Below are 7,066 nucleotides of genomic sequence, written 5' to 3' on the forward strand. Positions count from 1 at the left end.
CAGGGTTTACAATGCCTCCGTGACAGTGTAGAGTGAAGAAATCCATGTATCAGCACTGAGCCAAAGCAGGACATGCTGTGTGAACGTGGGGACCGTGGCACCAAGATCAGATCATTCTCTCTTACACTCTTTATTACCATGAGCAAAATATTTGAATGAAACAGGATTTTTGTTTATAGATGACTGTCTTCTGTTAATGTTGAGAAACCCTCCTGACTCCTAAATAATATTTTGATTATATTATGTATATTTCCTCAGCAATGAATGAAGAAAAAGAAAATAAAGTCAGCAACCTCCAAAAAAAATAAAAATAAAAAAATAAAAGAGCAAACATTTTTCAGGAAAATTAATATTTTGAAAGTATTATAAGCCATGAAAACATAAATTTGTTTCTAACTGGGATACACATGGGAGATACGTTGCTTTCTTTCATCTAAGACTAAAAGTTCAATGTTCGAAACTGAAATAAGTTCTCGTTCCTGCCACTGGCTGATGAAATGAAACGCACAATCAGCCCAGGTAGGCAAAAGCATCCAACCAAAATTCTAATGTTCCCTAGCCCTGTGAGTGACAGATCCACTTCATACGCATTAGAAAACACAAGATTGTGGGGATGAGCACTGAGTGTTATGTGGAAACTAATTTGACAATAAACTATTAAAAAAAAACATTAAAAAAAAATTAAAAATAAATAAAAATTAAAAAAATTAAATTAAATTAAATTAAAAAAAAAAAACACAAGATTAGTTTGTGTACCAAAATCTGACCATGATCATTGAGCTGAGGCCTTGACTGCAACTGTGCGTATAGAATTAAGATTTGTAAAGATGAGGATTTAGAATAGGCAGGATGATTCTGTGCTCCTGGGGAAACGGAAGTCTTTGGAATGTGTGTTGAGTTTTCCTCATGGACAATGGGCAGGAGCTAGGAAGTGGAATCTGACCTTTCTGTCCGAGTTGCAGAGGAGAAGACGAGCTGGGACAGATGCACCACTATTTATGATGACGCATATTTGCGGGGCTAGCAACCAGCAGATATGGATCATGGTTCTCTTTTCCTTGCCACAAGTAAGTTATGGGACTTTAGAAGATTACTCATTCTCTTTCTGCCTTCTCTGGCTAAGGAGCATCATTGTGCCTGGCCCACGTAGCTCACGACATTCTTATGGGAAGAATATGTCAATGACACTAGAAATAGCAAATGAATTGGTCTTAATTGAACACCATCTTTGTCTCATACTCTCAGAGGTATTAAAATACTAGAGAAACAATATTTTTATGAACCAAGCAACAAAGTTCCATAGGAAAAAAGATGTACCCCTGAAAGCCAGTGACTGAGGCAGGCAGGCTGATTGACAGTAATAATCGTGACCTGGTAGAACATTTGTTCACTCAACCAGTATCTATACGTGTGTTTTCTTTGGCCCGGGCACTTGGCAACACAAAACAAGATATATGTTTATTTATTCATAAAATGTATATCCATTAAAGAACAGTTGTTAATTGATCATTTGTATATATCATATCTCATCAGATTAAAGAAGTCATTCATTTTAACGTGTAACAGTATTATATACACCTTACAGATCTCTGAGTGGTCAGCGTGGACCCGCCTTTGTCAAAACTTCCGAAAAAACTGAGTAAGGTTTTTCTCAAGTATCTAAGTCCCGTTTCTGGGACTGCTGTTTCGGACGGTTTGATCCTGGCTTCATCAAGTGTTTGGTAGCTCGGGGCCCCATTTATGCGAAGCCACTGACAGTAAAATTACTGAGCCAGCCCTGTGCCGTGTGGAGGTGGTCTCTGCCCCAGCCCCCTCCAGAGGCTGACCCAGACCCCCATTCTAATTCTCTCCTGGCCTGACTTCCTCGCTCATTACGCTGGTTTTCATGCCAGTTCTCTATTCCTTCCCCACCTGTAAGATGGGCTTTGTCAAATATCCGGCCTCACTAAATCCATATGTAGTTATACACTCAGCTCCGACAGCTGAGAAACACCCCAAGGTGAGCTGCCCGAAGCAGGGGGAGAGAAACCAGGACCTTCAGAAAGTAGCCCTGTCCAACCGCTTCTGCCCAGCAGGACCTGAGCTGGGGACACAGGGACGGCTTCGATCTGGCATCGCCCCAAAGTGGCTCCCCAAAAAGCGCAGGAGTCTTTCCTGGCCTCTCACTGCCCCGTACATGCTAAAAGGGCTCTTTGCCAAGTCACTTCTGCCCCTCGTGCTGGAGATAGGATGGGTTAAAGCTGCTGGGGAGACAGAAAGTGTGACCCCGCTGACATTTGCATCGGGGGGTGTTAACCCTATGGCCACACCACAGCACCACATCCTCAGTGTCATTTCCAACAGGGACACAAAGTGCACCAAAGTGCAGAAATCCGAAACCACTTGTTTTAGGAAAATCTGCCTCTGGGAACTGCGCTTTAATATTGTCTCCGGAAAACAAGAATAGATTCTCTAGTGCATCCAAAGATTTTAGGCAGTAACCACAGGCATGATTTCCATGCCTCAAAACCAGAGCCCAGGGTGAACTTGAATGTGAAGTCGCTCAGATACACCCCCTCACCTGCTTCAAACAGGGAAAGAATGGAGGGAAGGAAGAAGGAAGGAGAAAGGGAGGGAGGAAGAAAAGAAAGGAAAGACAGAGGAAAGCAAAGAAATTGCACTATAAGAAAATATTTTAAAATAATACATTTTTGTAAAAACTGAAAAATATAGAGAGGGGCTGTTTGTAAGGAAGTTCTTGAAACCTATCACCCATTGCATTTTCTCATCCTAACAGTATGAATAGTTATGACTTCTTCATAGCTGTACACACGTCGTTGGGATCACTACAGATTTCTTCTTAAATTTGGGTTGAGGCAGCTCTCCGCACATTTTTCTATTTCCTGTCAATCTGTGCAAAAGTAATCCATGACAATACTGTGTGTTTATCACTCAGTGGCTGAAGGTCCTAGAAGGTCAGGTAACGACAGATAGAAATATATGGAGGAAACTTGAAGGACACTTGGTCCTCTCTGTTAAGAATGTTTTCTCACTGGGCACAGAAGTGAATTAGCTGAACTAAGTTCCGTACTGTACCAGCAGTAAGAATATTGGAAGTTAAGTGCGTGTAGAGTAGTCGACGTGGCATAGGCTCCCGATAAATATTAAGGGAATAATCGTGATGTTTGTGTTTAAAGTTTTACAAAACAGATGAGTCTGCATCTGAGCTATCCAAGGTAGTAGCCACCAGTTCTATGTGGCTGTTCAAATTTTTTTTTAAAATTAAAAATTAAATGTATGTTCACATTTCCTCCACTGGCCACACATCAAGGACTCCACAGCTACATGTGGGTCTTGGCCACCATATTGGGCATTGCAAAGGTTCCAGCGGACAACATGGGTCCGTATACTGACTATCCGGGTCCCCCACAGAGACCATCATGGCTGCCATCTGATACTACATTCCTTACTCTTCTTACAGATAGTCTTATCTTTTATAACCTGCCTCCCCTTAAAGTTTACTGATTTAGGACAAGAAAAAAAATGCAGTTCTGTGAGATACTGACATCTGGTTGGAGTTTTCATCATCTCTGAATGCGGGAGAACTTCTCGATTGGTTTCAGAAGGTCCTGACTCTCTCCATCAACCACCCCTCACCCCAGACTTCCTGTTTGTAATTGGTTTGCTGATCTGTTGATGTTTTTGGTTTGCTTGTTGCTTGCTTGCTTTTTATAGCCAGTGTTTTCTGAGAGCCTGAGAGTGAGTTCCAGATCAAGAAGTTGTGCTGTAGTTTCCAGAATCTACGAGATTGGGGTGAATCTCTTGTGACTTCTGCCTTTCATTATGATTTAAATAATTCCCTCAGATGAGCATTCATGTTATTCAAGATCTTTACTATGTTTTACATGATTATCACTCTTGTGAAGTAAGGGATTCCTTCTTACCTTTTCCTCAGTGCCACTAGAGAATGTATTTTAGTACCACCTTCTGTTGCTGGCATCACACTTATTTTTAACTTTCAAAGCAGTAGCACATACATTATTCAAAGCTTTTGCTAGAAGATCTGGGACAGACTCTGCTCTGGTGATTGCCTTTGAAAGCTATGAGTTGCCAGGCACTGAGCAAATCTCTTCTCCGGTTTGCTAGTGTTTTTTATCTATCACTTCCATTCACCGAGTAAGTGTAGGAATTATTATCACCAAGAATCTTTAGTGTGACCAGGCAGAGGAACTGGGGTGCTAGTCATTAATTCATAACATCTTGTTTATTCTTCTAATTTTCCCATCTAGTGCCACTGGGTGTGAGGGTTCTCATCTCCAGCCTTTGTCACCTTGGGATTAATTGAATGGCGCATGCATGAGTATGTGTGTACGTTAGCCTTCATACATTATTTTGTCTGTGGGATAAAATGGATGTCACTGCTTTCGAGGCTGTCTTCCATTTTCCCACCCATAAAAAAATGAGATGGTTAATCAACATATCTGTTTACTTTCATCCCTAAAAATATCTATCAAGTAATGGAAACAGCAACACCTCCATGGAGACATCGGGTGATGTGAGTGTGGTGCTGGATATCGGTGGCTGCAGTGGGCACATCCCTCCCTCCCATCACTGTGTGGTCTCCATAGAAAGTCACTGATCTGGGATCACGATTTTTTTTTAATGTTTTATTTACTTCTGAGAGAGAGAGAGAGAGAGAGAGACACCATGACCATGGGAGGGTCAGAGAGAGAGGGAGACACAGAATCCGAAGCAGGCTCCAGGCTCTGAGCAGGCTGTCAGCACAGAGCCCAATGTGGGGCTCGAACCCACGAATCGTGAAATCGTGACCTGAGCCAAAATCAGATGCTCAACCGACTGAGCCACCCAGATGCCCCTGGGATCGCCATTTTTATGAACTTCACCAAGTTCCCAGCACTCAGCTCTGGCTCTCACCCACAGCAATAATTATATGTTTGCTTTTGAAGCCTCCAAAGCAAGAATGTCCCTTCATCAGTTGTTATTTTAGTTCCTGCCTGGATCAAGGTGACTGTAGGGAACAGCCTTTAACAATATAATCCGGTAGCTTTCATCAGTTTAGTTGGGAATGTATGGCTTTCTATACAGAAATAAGTAGCTCTTATTCATGAGAGTTTTAGAAGATAAATATAAAAAGCACTATAGACAGAGTTTAAGCAGATTTACCCAATGAATGCCACACTGTACACACACACACACACGCACTCACACATGTAGTTGTATTCGGGCTCTTCTCATTGCAGACTGTCTCTAGGTCTAGAATGATTCCTTCTTCCTTGAAGCTCTTCTTGACCCATTTTACGTGAACGCTTTGGGGGCCCGTCCTGGTAAAGGTCACTGTCAGAAATGTCCCTCAGGTTCTCTGTGTGTTTTCTCATTATCTGTTGTCAAAGCTTCAGGGTTTGAATAATGGCCCTTTCTCCTAGTAGTTTATTATCCTGGAGGAGTTACTTAACTTTGATGAATATTGAATATCAATTTGCCTGTTTGTAAAATGGGCAGAGCATGGTACTTGGTATGTAGAGTTTAATCACGGAGACTAAAGGAAATAATGCAGTTCTGTGGCACACAATCAAAACCCTGAGTGTTACAGTACTATTGTTATGATCATTCACGAGTGTTCTAATTCTGAATTTAAAGAAAATACTTTGATTGTGCAGCAGTTTGGTACTTTTACTCTATCTCCTCAGTCTGACTCACGTCTGCCGCTTATCCTGGTTTGCTGATTTTCAGTGAGGGGGTGGAAGCAAAGTTCTCCATCCAGATTTCTTAAGTTCAGATCACAGCTCCAACGGCGGCTAGCTGACGGCTGCGATGGCAGATAAACTCCAGAATCCCAGCAGATCCACAGAGTTGAAACCTATGTCTTGTTCACACCATGTCCAAAACAAGACATCCTAATTTTATTGGCAGGCGGTTTCCTTACAGGCAGTAATTTGGGGACTGAGGCTCCTTCTGTCTTTCGTTTCTACCTTTGTCCACGTGTGGGTATCAATTCACCAAGCTCAACTACATCATGTCACCAGAGCACGCAGCAGGCAGTATCTCTCAAGGGACTTTGTGTGGTCTAGACTTGGAAAGGGGATCTTTCTGCCTACATCCCATGGACTGGAACTCAGCCCTACAGCATATCTTACTACAGGAGTTTCCGGAAACACGGCCATGTGCCCAGAAAGAGGGCATGAGTTTCATACTTACTTGGCAACATTGTCCAGCAGAATTTTCTGGGGTGTTGGAAACAGTCTGGATCAGGTCAGTTGCCCCTAACTTCACATGGCTATTGAGCACTTGAAAAGTGTCCCCTGCGGGGCGCCTGGGTGGCTTAGTCGGTTAAGCGTCCAACTTTCGATTAGGTCATGATCTCGCGGTTCTTGGGTTCGGGCCCCGCGTTAGGCTCTGTGCTGACAGCTCAGAGCCTGGAGCCTGTTTCAGATTCTGTGTCTCCCTCTTTCTCTGACCCTCCCCTGCTCACGCTGTCTCTCTCTCTCTCTCTCCTAGAAATAAATAAAAATATTTTTTAAAAAAAGAAAGAAAGAAAAGTGTCCCCTCCGATCGAGAACTGAAGTTTTACTCTTATTTAATGGTAATTAGCTTTAAATAAACTTGAACGTCCACATGTGCCAGTGTTTCCATATTGGACAAAGCAGAATGACTGATCAGTTTCCTTCTGAATTTCCTTGCCTACAAAGTACTGAATAACGAGGTTACAGAATTCAAAAGTCAACTGAATTAAATGAGTAAGTGCTCAAGTTCACAACCATACTACACTGCAAGCCTCCTTTGGAAAGCCTTCTCTCTCGTTAGCCAGTCGCCACCATTCTCAGCCCCCATGTCAAGTATGATGGTCAAGAGCAGCAAACTGTAGAGAGAGACCCAAATTTGACTCCTGGCCTCTCAGTGTATTAGTTGGGCTTTTTTGAGCAAGGGACACAATTCTCCATCTGCCTATCTGTAAGGGATACAATACTTCTTACTTCTGTTTTCTAAGGTTTCAACAAGATTTTATATATATATATGTATATATATATTTATATCTATAATCAGAAGAAAAATTAGCTGTTAGTTCTCA

Source organism: Crocuta crocuta, unplaced genomic scaffold, assembly GCF_008692635.1.
Source record: "Crocuta crocuta isolate KB4526 unplaced genomic scaffold, BGI_CrCroc_1.0 scaffold32, whole genome shotgun sequence".
Classification (NCBI taxonomy): domain Eukaryota; kingdom Metazoa; phylum Chordata; class Mammalia; order Carnivora; family Hyaenidae; genus Crocuta; species Crocuta crocuta.